Source organism: Chelmon rostratus, chromosome 13 (genome assembly GCF_017976325.1).
Source record: "Chelmon rostratus isolate fCheRos1 chromosome 13, fCheRos1.pri, whole genome shotgun sequence".
NCBI lineage: Eukaryota > Metazoa > Chordata > Actinopteri > Chaetodontiformes > Chaetodontidae > Chelmon > Chelmon rostratus.
Window position 1 is genome coordinate 2,484,967 of NC_055670.1, and position 16,880 is coordinate 2,501,846.

The window sequence follows — 16,880 nt, forward strand, 5'->3', positions numbered from 1 at the left end:
GAAAACAAACATCATATAAGGAATTGCCCTCGAAGCTGGTAAATGACGTTACGTGTGCTCTCTCCCTCATTTTAATATTCGTTCTATTAAATGAATCAACGCCACATGGTGATTTATACTGAGATGTGATGTGCCTGTGGACATGTCCGTTTACTCTCTGCTGGTTAGCTGACTTGGAATGTGATTTTTAAGTTATTTGACTGGCTTGCTAGTTTTGGATTAGCTGTGCCAGCCTTTTCTGTATGTGTGTATATGAATAATGTCAAGAATGTTTTGGTGGCTTATTGGTTTTATGGGAGCTCTCATGGTCATGCTAGCCTCAGTTGTGTATTTTGGCTATGAACAAAACGCTGTGTAATGTGATCTGTACTAGTCACTGTAATAATTGAATGACTTCCTGTGCCTTTCTGCTTAAAATAAAAGGTATGCCTGTTCTGTTATTATTTATTATTGTTTATTTTATTTTATGAATGTATCAGAGATAAAATGTGGAATTGAATGGTCAACAATTGATAATATATGCCAATACTATTTGTTTACTGCCTTACTGCGGTTGATGAAGTAAGACTGGTATTGGTGGAAGTGAACCCAGTGGCAGTTAAAATTGCCCTGGGAGCTGAATGTGGAGAGAAGAGAGAACTGCTCGCTGGATTGCTGGAAAGGGAAATCCAAACTCCTGTTTGAAAGAGAAAAGATCTTTGGAAAGATGTAAAGTTTTTTCGACTCTGGAGCAGTGGTGCACTGTTCTGTGTCAGAAGTTTGCAACGGAACATCTGAACAAGCCTGATGCATTTTGGAAACAAGTCGTGTGGACTGCTAAATTTTTTGGACTGAATTTTTAGATGGGCGAACCGGAGCACCCGGAGAAAACCCCACATCTGAAGGAAGGACAGCGAAGGAAGCAGGGCTGGGAGCTGAAGCCTTACTTTGTTCAAGTAAAACTACAATGCAGCCCTCAGCACACCTCCTGTCGTCCATAGTGCACTATTTAAGCTCGCATCCTGCTCCTTCCTTTCCTCGGCTTCGATATTTTCAGCCACCGTCTCGTTTTGCTGCGTGTCGTCCGGCTCTCAAGCGACTTGTCTCGTGACAGGCGTTTGGAGACACTCCTTGTGTCTGCCCTCCTCACTGAATTTGGTCGCCAACAGCAGAATTGTCTCTGCTAAGGGCGTCAGCAGCAGCGCTGATGTCTTTATTCTCCCTTTCAATAGACTGTCGCTGTCTGAGTATATTTGTAATTACCTGTATTTCCTTTATGAGGCCAGTGTTCTCGAGGTGAATTCTCTCCACCTCAGCTGTGTTGTGATGATATTGATTAAGCCAAGTTTTCGCACTTTTATATTCGTCTTTAAAATCCCGGATTAAACACTGACATCTGTAATTGTCTTTTAACTTCTGTTTTTTCTGAGCCTTCAGTGACGCATACTCGACCCTCATCTGTCGTTCATCACCAAGTTTTTGGGTCAAATCCTGATGCACTTGTTGTTGGCAATCGATGAAGTGCCTCAAGATTCGATTCTCCTCCTCCTGTTTTTGAATTTTCTCTTCCATTTCATATCTCTGCCGGGCTTCCTTCTCTAGATTGTAATTTATGCTCGACAGTTTCATCCTTTGCCAGACCAACTTCTTGTTTTGAATCTTTGTGTGGCTATATTCACTCTCCAAGGCTGCATAGTCCTTTAATTGCCAGTGCATTCCTTCAATATCTTGCTGGAGAATGTAGTTGTCTTTGGTGATGTTCTCTAATTCTTTTTCTGAATTCCTACATTGTCTTTCCATTGTTGCCTGACAACCATATTTCATTCTCAAGTTGCGCACTGTATTACGAGGAAATTCCCTTAAATTCCTGGCTGCTTTTCTGAGAGACTTTAGCCACGTAGGACTCCTTCCTGGGTCTTGACTATTAGGCTGTCTGACAAGGTAATCTTGGCTTTGATTCCCGTGGATATTGTTCATCTCCATGGCTTCTGTTTCCTTCCTTTCCTCGGCTTCAGTGTTTACAGCCCCAACTGTCTCGTTTTGCAGCTCGTTGTCCGGCTCTCCAGCGTCTTCTCTCAGGACAGCCGTTTGGAGACACTCCTCGTATCTGCCCTCCTCGCTTTTCTGGAGCTCTTGGCGGAGCTTCTGAAGTTTGTCGCCAAGAACAGAATTGTCTGCGCGGAGCTTATCAACAGCAGCTATGATGTCTTCATTCTCCCTGTCAATAGTTTGTCGCTGACTGAGTACATTCTGCATTTCCTGTAATTCCTCTAAATGGTTTGTGTTCTTTAGGTTAAGCCTATCCACCTCAGCTTTCATCTGATGATACTGAACAAACCAAGGTTTCAAACGTTCATGTTTTTTTTTCAAATTGCGGATTAAAGAATGGTATGCGGAATTGCGTTTCATCAGTTCCCCTCTTTCAGCTATCAGTGATGCATACTTGACCCCCATCTCTGTTAAATCACTACAGTTTTTGGTCAAATCCGAACACTGTTGACGTTGGCTCTCGATGAGGCATCTCAAGGTTTGTTCCTGTTGTAGTTGGCCCTCGACAATGTAGCTCAAGGTTCGATTCTGGTCCTTCTTTGGTTGACATTTCTCTTCTACGTGTTCTTTCCTATCGACGACCACTTTTAGCTCCTCGATTGTGTCCAACAGCGACATCCTTTCCATGTACAAGCTCATTTTACGAGCTCTAAGCATCGCATAATTATTCTTCAATGTTTTTATTGCTTCTTTTTTGCTCATCTCCATGGCTTCTGTTTCCATAGTATCTAAGCAAATGCTGTCGAGAGCACTTGTTAGGCCCCGTTTGCGTTCAAGCCACCAATCCATCAGTTTTTCTCTGCTTCTGTATACCGCTTTAATACAATATGGTCTATAACGCTAGCTGTTTCACCAGTGTCAATGAGATAATATGCTACTATTATGCTATAAAAGTCTTATCTACCTACGCAGTGAAAGTGTGCTAACCTGATCTGTGTTTAGAAATGATCTAAAGAGCAGAGCAGGAAGAGTCCTTTCATGTGTCTTGATGTGCTTTGATGTATGACGCAAGCATTGGCCCCGCCTCGCCGAAGGCCGCGCTCTTGGCCCAATGACGTCACACGCTGCACGAAGCTTGCACTGCGCGTGCGCGGCATTGCATGTCCGCATTGACGGCAGTAATGCTGGGCGCGGAGCTCACAGTTAAGGAAGTGACAGTGAGCGACGGGCTTCTATGTCATCCTGTCGCGGTTTGTTTCTCCATAGGAACCTGCTCACTGTACATTATCCCGCTAGCTACCACAGCATTCAATAATGTGACAGAAAATAATGACAAAACATATTTTATTGATTTCAAACGAGCCGACTCTCGTCTGTCACCGCTCTCGCTGCGCAGCGGCTCTGAAAGGAAACACGTACGTTGCGTAGCAACCACCTGTGACTGTGTGCAGGGCGGCAGGCAGGATAACTCGTGTCTTTACAGTTATTTAGCCTAGTTAAATTAATCATTAATGAATCATGTCAAATTTGGAGAAGTGACAGGATACCTTAGACCTGCATCCTGCTCTCCAACAGGCTGATCCTGCTCCTGGAGCAGATCCTGTCAGTGCTGCTGTTTCATCCCCGCACACACTGATGGGAAGGTTTACTTTTTTTTTTATTTTTAATTGAAAAATACAATAAAACACTTTCAATTACAGGGATACAGTTATCCTTTTTTCTATAAAAATATGCATATGTGAGCAATCACATATACACATAAACAAACGAAAAAGTGTTCGAAGCACAGTGAACACCCCCTACACATGCCCCAACTCGGCTCTTCATGACCAGCGCGCATGCTACTGGTTATTTATGCAATATACAATTTACCAGGGTAATAGGCAGAAATTCAATCAGGCAGTATCTTTAAATTCGTGAAATAGGAATAAATAATAAATAATAAAGGATTGCCCTTTGTGAAAAAAATGTGTACTGTGTTTTCTGGTTGTTCCTTGCATCATTTGTCGTTTGTTTTGGTCTCTAATCTTTTCCTTTCTTCCTTGGGTTGGCGACATGTTATTGGACTAAATGTTCAAATCCTTACAAGAAGATGTACGTCTTTTATGTTCCTATTGTATTGTCATAATAAATGAATAAAAAGAAAAAAAAAGAAACTATACAGCTAGGAAGCCCTATCATCTGAGGAGAGGAAACGTCGCATACAAGGTGGCTTATGTGTATACTTTGGTGATGCAGGACATCGCAGAAACATTGTCTGGTGCGGCCAAAACATTGGGCTTGCCAGTAGCGGTGAGGGTCCAGGGGTCCGTTCACAAAGCAGGTTCAACAAACTCTGAGTGTGACCCTGAACTCTGAGTTGATCTACTCTGAGATAGGAAACTCTGAGTTTTCGATTCCACAATAGCAGATTTGAGTTAGTTTGATTAACTCATAGTAGGTTCACCTCGAGTTAAGCGCGTGCACCGCAACTTTAAAAAGACAGCATCAATGGAACCCCGATTTGAGGAGTCACCATGGCAACGGGGAAGCGGAAGGCTGCGTACTTCACGCCACTGGAAATCAGACATTTTAATGCGCTCATACAGCGAATGTGAACACGTTTTTAGACGGAAGTCCAACACCGCTGCAGCTGCGAAGGAGAGGGAGACGGCGTGGGAGAACATTGCTGCTCGGGTCAATGCGTGAGTATAAATGTAGTCCTTTGAAATCACAATAATATTACAGGGCAAAACTGCTTGAATGGTTGCCTATTAATTTATTTCATTTAGGTGCAATCCCGCGGGGGAGAAGCGCACTTGGCAGCAGCTTAAAATGAAATATAAAAACATGGTTGAAACAGGTAAGACCTCGGCATGATCTCATGGAGGTGGCTACCTCATTTTGATCATGTTTTACCTTGTAAAGTAAATATTAAGTGGCTCCCTTTCATTGTAAAATTGGTTATATTGTGTTCATATAATGTTTTGTTTTTTGTTAACGAATGAAATTAAATTTAAAAATGAAAAAAGTGTTCTCATCTATATCATGTTATGTTAAATAATTAAGCCTATATTTAAACTAACACAGACTTTTACTCAGCCAACAGAAAGAAGGCAGATGCACGAAGAACGGGTGGTGGCCTAACACCGATAACTGTCTGGAAAAGCAAGAACATCGTGGTCTGATAACTATCTCCCCACAAATATTTAATTCTCTCCGCAGTATCGCTGCACCTTCATCCACGGGATCATGATCGAAAGACGTTAACATGCCATGTTAACGAAAAAAGTCACCACCTACTGTGCCTAATGGACTTCCACTGACTGATATTTTTAATGATTTTTTTTAATAACAGACGGCAGAACTATGGCAAAACTCGTCTGCCGACTGAATGAATGAATGAGGAAATGAAATACGATGTGTGGTTGAAAGAGGGCGGAGACACAGAGAAACTCGAGGTTTCTTGAGTAAAACCTGGTCCCGACCAGGTTAGGTTCATAGAGTCAGTTACTGCGGTAACTGACTCAGAGTTTAACTTACCTCTGTCTGTGAAACAGGCTTGAGTTACCCCTCTTTCTCTGGTTTGACTTACCTTCCTATGTGAAACGGAAAACTCAGAGTTTCCCTCATTTCAGGGTTAACATACTCGGAGTTTTCAGTAAACCTGCTTTGTGAAACGGACCTCTGGTGAGTGTGACAACAGCTAACTCCTCATCCAACGTCAAGATATTGTTACCTGCCACCCTCAGCTGTCAATCTCACTCTCCCGGTAACCACACTGACTTAATGCAGCTGTGTGTCATGTCTATCCCCCGCACACCACTAGTTCTTGGCTAACCTTGGCTCAAGATCCACAACCCACACATTGAATATACAGCACTCAACACCTGCACCCAATCCGACCTGTAAATCACCAACGTTATGCATTACAGAAGCACAAATATCAGCACGACTGTCAGGATGGTGCTGTGATCTGCTTCCTGCTCTCCAACAGGCTGATCCTGCTCCTGGAGCAGATCCTGTCAGTGCTGCTGTTTCCTCCCCGCACACACTGATGGGAAGGTTTACATTTAATAACCACACACATTGCTACAAATCTTCATTGTTGAACAACAGCAAAACAAGTAATCCTTCATCAGAGACACTAAGTCTGTATGTTGCCTCTTCTTCCTCTCGTTCGGCCCCCCCTCCCTTCATATCGTAACAGTGTATTTGAACAGAACATCGGTCCACATGTGTAGGCCTGTACTGTCTGAAGTTTGTGTTCTTCTAGATAGTGGTGAACTTCCTCAAAAGTCCGTTCCCACTTGTCAATAGTTCCTATTATTTGTGTTTCTAAGGCATATAGAGTTGGTTTACCTGGGGGCGTCATTTTGCGCTGCTCCGCTGGCCTTGTGTTGCACTTAAACAGTGGACGATGAATCAAAACCTCCCTAACTCAGGATATAACAAAATAACCATCATCACAACCAGAATAATATCTCTGAATTCATTTATTTTCCCATTTTGTTCACTCAGCCCACTCTACCTTATCTGGAGGAGAGCTCCACGGCTGAATCGTGAAAAGGAAAATCGTGACAAAAGTTGAGAAAGAAGCAGAACAGAAAGCCCAACATCACCTCTTTTCACATTGAGGTGAAACTCGTGCATCTTTCATATGGAGGACCGGTCCTCTGTTCTTTCAGAGAACTCAAGCTCAACACAACAGTGACGAATGAAAAGCGCACTCACAGCGGGGAAGTACTGCTACAATGAAATACAGGCCACGGTTAAATACTTCATTGTCAGTAATAAAACAGCACAATAATACAATGACAATACGCTCGTTGTTTTAATCCTCACATGCAAAAGTTTTGCTGTAAAGCCAGCTGTCTTTATCATTTCTGACACCACAGAGCTTCAGACTGAGTGAACATTAACCTGGCAGACATCAGAGAGCCTTCTCAGACAGAAGGGAAGTATTCATAAGCAGATGAGAGCGTGCTGTGTGTGATGTGATTGATGGCATCACAGCACAAACATGGAGGTCCCGGCTGCACCGTGACAACATGTGTGAGCAGAGAGACAGGAACCTGACTGCCAACAAGGGCTTTGGACTGATTTATATTTAGTTTTAACCTCTAAATAGTTCCTACTTAAATAAAAGTGTTGTATCAATGTCATTTGTTGTTTGTGTATTCACTGTGAACGGGAGACAGAATGGACAGCTGAACAGTTAAAGAGTTGAAAGTGGTGTGAAGTGACATAACGATGATGAATTTATTTCATTTGGAGTCTTGACTCACATGTTTTGAGTCTTGAGTGGCAGCGTCTTGCAGGACAAATGAAGTGTATAGAGTATCTAATATAAAACAGTATAAAACAACATGGTGATTGTGCTTCATGTGCTGACAGCTGCGACAAACACGGCATCAAACAAGCAACACAATACACATGGCATGCAGTATGTACAGCAGCCTGGATTACTTCCCCGCTGTGAGTGCGCTTTTCATTCCTCACTGTTGAGTTGAGCTTGTGTGCTCTGAAAGAACAGAGGACCGGTCCTCCATATGAAAGATGCACGAGTTTCACCTCAATGTGAAAAGAGGTGATGTTGGGCTTTCTGTTCTGCTTCTTTCTCAACTTTTGTCACAATTTTCCTTTTTTCACGATTCAGCCGCGGAGCTCTCCTCCATCAGAGCCAACCTGACGGAGCGTCTCCAGGCCAGCAATGACCAGCTGGCTGAGAGAGACCTGCTGAACGCCAGCCTCACCGAAAGGACTCAGGAGCTGGACAGACTTCAGAGACTGTCCAAACAGAGTGAGTGTTGCCTGTGTGGGTTCTGCACAGCTGTCTCCTATCACGAAGGTCAAGACCCACCACAAACCACATCACCATCGAAGGATCCTGCTCTCAGTTCTGTAAACTACACACATTTACACTCAGTTTGCCTTCTCGCAGTGACTTCATGTTTTCTCTCGACTGATTTAAACAGACATGTATTTATGTATAAGGCAGGTTTTGCACTTATTCATATCTATTTTGTAGCTAAAACCTTGTTTTCAAATGTCTCGGTTTAAATGTGGACGCTGTCTCTGTGTGGAAAAATGGATCTTTACTTCTATGCTTGAAAGACTTTAACTTCCTTATAAGACTGTGATCTGTTCAAGGCTAATGCAGCTTCTTTATATGGAGATTTCTCATGTGCCAGTTAGATATAGTGCTGTAAGTAATCAGTTGTATCGTCTAATAATTATTTGGACCAATCGAGTGTGAGGAGTCATGAACAAGCCAACGAAGCAGCATGAAAGCACTTTGGCTTCAGATAAGGTAGAGTGGGCTGAGTGAACAAAATAAATAAATGGGAAAATGAATGAATTCAGAGATATTATTCTGGTTGTGATGATGGTTATTTCGTTATATCCTGAGTTAGGGAGGTTTTGATTCATCGTCCACTGTTTAAGTGCAACACAAGGCCAGCGGAGCAGCGCAAAATGACGCCCCCAGGTAAACCAACTCTATATGCCTTAGAAACACAAATAATAGGAACTATTGACAAGTGGGAACGGACTTTTGAGGAAGTTCACCACTATCTAGAAGAACACAAACTTCAGACAGTACAGGCCTACACATGTGGACCGATGTTCTGTTCAAATTCACTGTTACGATATGAAGGGAGGGGGGGCCGAACGAGAGGAAGAAGAGGCAACATACAGACTTAGTGTCTCTGATGAAGGATTACTTGTTTTGCTGTTGTTCAACAATGAAGATTTGTAGCAATGTGTGTGGTTATTAAATGTAAACCTTCCCATCAGTGTGTGCGGGGAGGAAACAGCAGCACTGACAGGATCTGCTCCAGGAGCAGGATCAGCCTGTTGGAGAGCAGGAAGCAGATCACAGCACCATCCTGACAGTCGTGCTGATATTTGTGCTTCTGTAATGCATAACGTTGGTGATTTACAGGTCGGATTGGGTGCAGGTGTTGAGTGCTGTATATTCAATGTGTGGGTTGTGGATCTTGAGCCAAGGTTAGCCAAGAACTAGTGGTGTGCGGGGGATAGACATGACACACAGCTGCATTAAGTCAGTGTGGTTACCGGGAGAGTGAGATTGACAGCTGAGGGTGGCAGGTAACAATATCTTGACGTTGGATGAGGAGTTAGCTGTTGTCACACTCACCAGGACCCTCACCGCTACTGGCAAGCCCAATGTTTTGGCCGCACCAGACAATGTTTCTGCGATGTCCTGCATCACCAAAGTATACACATAAGCCACCTTGTATGCGACGTTTCCTCTCCTCAGATGATAGGGCTTCCAAGCTGCATAGTTTCTTTTTTTTCTTTTTATTCATTTATTATGACAATACAATAGGAACATAAAAGACGTACATCTTCTTGTAAGGATTTGAACATTTAGTCCAATAACATGTCGCCAACCCAAGGAAGAAAGGAAAAGATTAGAGACCAAAACAAACGACAAATGATGCAAGGAACAACCAGAAAACACAGTACACATTTTTTTCACAAAGGGCAATCCTTTATTATTTATTATTTATTCCTATTTCACGAATTTAAAGATACTGCCTGATTGAATTTCTGCCTATTACCCTGGTAAATTGTATATTGCATAAATAACCAGTAGCATGCGCGCTGGTCATGAAGAGCCGAGTTGGGGCATGTGTAGGGGGTGTTCACTGTGCTTCGAACACTTTTTCGTTTGTTTATGTGTATATGTGATTGCTCACATATGCATATTTTTATAGAAAAAAGGATAACTGTATCCCTGTAATTGAAAGTGTTTTATTGTATTTTTCAATTAAAAATAAAAAAAAAAAGTAAACCTTCCCATCAGTGTGTGCGGGGATGAAACAGCAGCACTGACAGGATCTGCTCCAGGAGCAGGATCAGCCTGTTGGAGAGCAGGATGCAGGTCTAAGGTATCCTGTCACTTCTCCAAATTTGACATGATTCATTAATGATTAATTTAACTAGGCTAAATAACTGTAAAGACACGAGTTATCCTGCCTGCCGCCCTGCACACAGTCACAGGTGGTTGCTACGCAACGTACGTGTTTCCTTTCAGAGCCGCTGCGCAGCGAGAGCGGTGACAGACGAGAGTCGGCTCGTTTGAAATCAATAAAATATGTTTTGTCATTATTTTCTGTCACATTATTGAATGCTGTGGTAGCTAGCGGGATAATGTACAGTGAGCAGGTTCCTATGGAGAAACAAACCGCGACAGGATGACATAGAAGCCCGTCGCTCACTGTCACTTCCTTAACTGTGAGCTCCGCGTCCAGCATTACTGCCGTCAATGCGGACATGCAATGCCGCGCACGCGCAGTGCAAGCTTCGTGCAGCGTTTGACGTCATTGGGCCAAGAGCGCGGCCTTTGGCGAGGCGGGGCCAATGCTTGCGTCATACATCAAAGCACATCAAGACACATGAAAGGACTCTTCCTGCTCTGCTCTTTAGATCATTTCTAAACACAGATCAGGTTAGCACACTTTCACTGCGTAGGTAGATAAGACTTTTATAGCATAATAGTAGCATATTATCTCATTGACACTGGTGAAACAGCTAGCGTTATAGACCATATTGTATTAAAGCGGTATACAGAAGCAGAGAAAAACTGATGGATTGGTGGCTTGAACGCAAACGGGGCCTAACAAGTGCTCTCGACAGCATTTGCTTAGATACTATGGAAACAGAAGCCATGGAGATGAGCAAAAAAGAAGCAATAAAAACATTGAAGAATAATTATGCGATGCTTAGAGCTCGTAAAATGAGCTTGTACATGGAAAGGATGTCGCTGTTGGACACAATCGAGGAGCTAAAAGTGGTCGTCGATAGGAAAGAACACGTAGAAGAGAAATGTCAACCAAAGAAGGACCAGAATCGAACCTTGAGCTACATTGTCGAGGGCCAACTACAACAGGAACAAACCTTGAGATGCCTCATCGAGAGCCAACGTCAACAGTGTTCGGATTTGACCAAAAACTGTAGTGATTTAACAGAGATGGGGGTCAAGTATGCATCACTGATAGCTGAAAGAGGGGAACTGATGAAACGCAATTCCGCATACCATTCTTTAATCCGCAATTTGAAAAAAAAACATGAACGTTTGAAACCTTGGTTTGTTCAGTATCATCAGATGAAAGCTGAGGTGGATAGGCTTAACCTAAAGAACACAAACCATTTAGAGGAATTACAGGAAATGCAGAATGTACTCAGTCAGCGACAAACTTTTGACAGGGAGAATGAAGACATCATAGCTGCTGTTGATAAGCTCCGCGCAGACAATTCTGTTCTTGGCGACAAACTTCAGAAGCTCCGCCAAGAGCTCCAGAAAAGCGAGGAGGGCAGATACGAGGAGTGTCTCCAAACGGCTGTCCTGAGAGAAGACGCTGGAGAGCCGGACAACGAGCTGCAAAACGAGACAGTTGGGGCTGTAAACACTGAAGCCGAGGAAAGGAAGGAAACGGAAGCCATGGAGATGAACAATATCCACGGGAATCAAAGCCAAGATTACCTTGTCAGACAGCCTAATAGTCAAGACCCAGGAAGGAGTCCTACATGGCTAAAGTCTCTCAGAAAAGCAGCCAGGAATTTAAGGGAATTTCCTCGTAATACAGTGCGCAACTTGAGAATGAAATATGGTTGTCAGGCAACAATGGAAAGACAATGTAGGAATTCAGAAAAAGAATTAGAGAACATCACCAAAGACAACTACATTCTCCAGCAAGATATTGAAGGAATGCACTGGCAATTAAAGGACTATGCAGCCTTGGAGAGTGAATATAGCCACACAAAGATTCAAAACAAGAAGTTGGTCTGGCAAAGGATGAAACTGTCGAGCATAAATTACAATCTAGAGAAGGAAGCCCGGCAGAGATATGAAATGGAAGAGAAAATTCAAAAACAGGAGGAGGAGAATCGAATCTTGAGGCACTTCATCGATTGCCAACAACAAGTGCATCAGGATTTGACCCAAAAACTTGGTGATGAACGACAGATGAGGGTCGAGTATGCGTCACTGAAGGCTCAGAAAAAACAGAAGTTAAAAGACAATTACAGATGTCAGTGTTTAATCCGGGATTTTAAAGACGAATATAAAAGTGCAAAAACTTGGCTTAATCAATATCATCACAACACAGCTGAGGTGGAGAGAATTCACCTCGAGAACACTGGCCTCATAAAGGAAATACAGGTAATTACAAATATACTCAGTCAGCGACAGTCTATTGAAAGGGAGAATAAAGACATCAGCGCTGCTGCTGACGCCCTTAGCAGAGACAATTCTGCTGTTGGCGACCAAATTCAGTGAGGAGGGCAGACACAAGGAGTGTCTCCAAACGCCTGTCACGAGACAAGTCGCTTGAGAGCTGGACGACAAGCAGCAAAACGAGACGGTGGCTGAAAATATCGAAGCCGAGGAAAGGAAGGAGCAGGATGCGAGCTTAAATAGTGCACTATGGACGACAGGAGGTGTGCTGAGGGCTGCATTGTAGTTTTACTTGAACAAAGTAAGGCTTCAGCTCCCAGCCCTGCTTCCTTCGCTGTCCTTCCTTCAGATGTGGGGTTTTCTCCGGGTGCTCCGGTTCGCCCATCTAAAAATTCAGTCCAAAAAATTTAGCAGTCCACACGACTTGTTTCCAAAATGCATCAGGCTTGTTCAGATGTTCCGTTGCAAACTTCTGACACAGAACAGTGCACCACTGCTCCAGAGTCGAAAAAACTTTACATCTTTCCAAAGATCTTTTCTCTTTCAAACAGGAGTTTGGATTTCCCTTTCCAGCAATCCAGCGAGCAGTTCTCTCTTCTCTCCACATTCAGCTCCCAGGGCAATTTTAACTGCCACTGGGTTCACTTCCACCAATACCAGTCTTACTTCATCAACCACAGTAAGGCAGTAAACAAATAGTATTGGCATATATTATCAATTGTTGACCATTCAATTCCACATTTTATCTCTGATACATTCATAAAATAAAATAAACAATAATAAATAATAACAGAACAGGCATACCTTTTATTTTAAGCAGAAAGACACAGGAAGTCATTCAATTATTACAGTGACTAGTACAGATCACATTACACAGCGTTTTGTTCATAGCCAAAATACACAACTGAGGCTAGCATGACCATGAGAGCTCCCATAAAACCAATAAGCCACCAAAACATTCTTGACATTATTCATATACACACATACAGAAAAGGCTGGCACAGCTAATCCAAAACTAGCAAGCCAGTCAAATAACTTAAAAATCACATTCCAAGTCAGCTAACCAGCAGAGAGTAAACGGACATGTCCACAGGCACATCACATCTCAGTATAAATCACCATGTGGCGTTGATTCATTTAATAGAACGAATATTAAAATGAGGGAGAGAGCACACGTAACGTCATTTACCAGCTTCGAGGGCAATTCCTTATATGATGTTTGTTTTCAAGTTTAGGTATGTAAAAAGTACCATTTGCTTTTTTGTAGTGGAACGAGGCTTCATCTAATCCTCAGACACAACTAGTTTAATGCAACAAAATTAATTTTCACCATTTTAGTAAATTCTAAAGGTCTAAAAAAAAAAAAAAAAAGAAGTGACATTTGTGGTGTTATGGGTCAATTTTGACCCAGCAGAGAATACTGGCTGTTGTATGCATCACTTAAAAGCTGTGGGGTCAAATATGGCTCAATGTGCCCCACAACACACACACGCGCACGCACGCACGCACTCATGCACGCACACACTTCACCCCACGTGAACTCAAACTTCCTCGCAGAATCGATATACACACGCACACACACACGCATGTACGCATGCAGACGCACACACACATACACCCCCTTCACCCTACATGAACTCAAACGTTTTTTGATACACACACACACGCACAAAGGCTCAAACTTTCTTGCAGCATATTGACACATTTTCAATAAAAAAATAAACATTGGCATATATAAACAGGGTTTGAGTGAGATATTATCAGTTGCATTCTGTTGGAGCATCAGTCAACATGAGAAGAGGTAAACTGTTTATGAGGCGCTGGATCATATCTACACACATACCAGCATCCTGCAATAGGAACCAGGCAGGGGATTCAGGGGAGCAAGAGAAAAAGGTGCCAGTCCTGCCCCTCCAACAAGGACAGGAAAACCAGCACCACTTGTCACACATGCAAGAAATACATTTGCAAGGAGCACACTAAAACCATCACATACTGTGATTCATGCATGTAAACAACACACACATACACACTCACACACCACACACAAAATATTATCTCTCTATGTCCAATTTATGGTTCAGACACAAGACATTTTTTTTCAATATTCAGTTTATGGTTCACACACATCTGCCTGACACCATATTGTTTTTCAATGTTCAGTTTATGGTTCAAACACACAAACGCGCACACACACACACACACACACACACACACACACACACACTGTACCTCTTCTCCATAGCTGTCTACAACCACCAGATCTGCTCCTTTGTCTCTGCAGTCCTGTCTGCCTCTATCCCAGGAGCCAGACTCATTAGAGAGGAAATAACAGGCATGACTGAACATCGTCCATCCTGCAGGACACGTTTTCACTGTAAGAGAAGACACATACAAGAAACAAGAGTCACTACAAATCAAGACTCATGTCAGCGTATTTGTGAAGTTTGATCTGTGCTGTAGATGTCAACCCTTTCCATGAAAAAGCCTTTAATGGCCCTATAAAAAGGCTCATTTGGTTGGTGTGGCCTTGTTGGATAGTTTAAGACGGCGCTCCAAAGTGTCATATTTGTGCTGCTGCTACAATGCAGCAATGTAGCAACATGCAGAAATACAGGCCACAGTTTGGACAGTTACTTGCCAGTTACTGTTTTCATTAATTCACGTTTGATTCATAAAATGTCTAATTTTGGCCTAAAACTGGCCACAACATCCTAAATCAGATCCTAAAAAGATCTTCTCACAATGCAGGGTGACTGAATTATTGAACTTCTGAGTAAAAAATGCTAAGATAGTGCTAAGCTCACTCTGTTTGACCAAACTCTGAAGTCTTTGCAGCTCTTGAGTCATTTCACTGAGGCTGGCATTCAGCAGGTCTCTCTTCAGTCAGGGAAGAGACCTTGTTCGTGGCCTGGAGACGCTCCGTCAGGTTGGCTGTGATGGTGGACAGTTGTGCAGCTGAACGCTGAACGGAGTCGTGGTCTGAAAGGATCAAGAGATGCGTCTCTGAAACAGAGAGATATGATGGATGGAAAAACCTGATGAGAAGTCAGGGTAGCTTTCAGCAGTGGAGATAAAACACGTCACTGCTGTTCTGCCTTGAAAATGTTATTCCTGTAAAAAACACACAATTCAGCTGACGCTGGATAAATGCTGAAAAGATGAGCTGCACTGAATTCAACTTGAATATAGCAACAAAACCAAACTAGAAAATTCCGTCTGGGAAATTTTGAAAGGGACACGGGGGGCTACTGCCAGGGGAACCATCTCTGTCAACACAGACAACACAATGATCATCTTTCACTGAGCAATGATTGAGGAGCTGTAATCACATTAAGTCTTCTGTGTGTGTGTGTGTGTGTGTGTATCTCTGTAATCAAGTTACCTGTATGTGCGTGCATGTGTGTGTGTTTAAGCCGACAAAATTATCTACATTTTAAAGTTTGAATGAAGCCTGTCGGAGAAAGTATGGCGAAGCAGCGGACAATTGAAAAAGGCTGAAATTTGAGGAAACAGCAGATAATTACCTCTCTACCTCTCCCACTTTTTTTCCCCATTTTTAACCCTCTCACTGCCAGTGTTTCTGTGGCTTTCTCCTTGTCTGTCTCTGTTGATCACCTCAGCTGTCTGTGTCTGCTTCTCTCCTCTGCTTCATGTCTCTGTTAACATGAATTAATGAACTGAATCAATAAACATGAATGGAGCTAATGCTAACGGAGCTAACAGAGCTAACACTAACGGAGCTAACAGCGCTAATAGAGCTAACAGCGCTAACGCTAACAGAGCTAACGGTGCTAACAGAGCTAATAGAGCTAACGGCGTTAACAAGGGGGCGGGGGGATGGGGTTTTCATTATGCATTTGTCTGTGTGTGTGTGTGTTTATGTATCTGTCGTTGTGTGTGACTGCGTATGTGTGTGTCTTCTCCTACATGGAGATGTGTCTGGTATATGTGTGTCTGAATGTGTGTGTGTGTGCGTGTGTAACTTCTGCCCCACCTGCTGATAATTACCTCTGCACCTCTCCCACTGTTTACCTGTTCCTGTTCAGTTTTGACGTGCTTGTTTTTAATCACTTTTAGCTGTTGGTTAGCCCTTTTTGTGTGTGCGTTTGTGTGACTACTGTCTCAACATTTTTGGCAAAGAGCTTTCTGAAGCTGAGTTTAACTGTTTGTTGGATGGAGATTGTTTTCAAACAATGCCCTTGTTTTGACTGAGCTCGTTAAGATAATCATTCTCAGGCTGGTTGTCCTGCAGATGTGTGTGCGTGGGTTATTGACCGGTGTGTGTGTAAATGACAGTTGCACCTGTTCAACTCTTCCCTTGAAAAGCGGCTTTTTCGCTGTCGGTTTCTTTCGAACAACTTGCGATTGTGTCAAAACCGTAGCTGCTATCAAAAAAACGATTACACTGTGAGATGCGGACAAGTCTGGGCCAGATGTACGTGTGTTTTATGTCCAGATATTCTTTAGAAAAATGACTAAATGGTCGATTTAAAAAGACACTGTCCGGCAGGCTGCGACTCAGAGAACAGGAGTTTGTATTGTATGCAGTGAGATTTGGGTTCGGTGAACCTCCTGAACTAAATCCTCTGGTGAGAGAACCGTACCTCGTATCAGAGTGTACTATAGATCATCGGACTCCCGAGACCTTCCTGAGTCCGACTATCTCCTCATTTTATTCCTGAGACAACAACTTTTCTTTTTATGGCGATCTAAAGACAGGAGG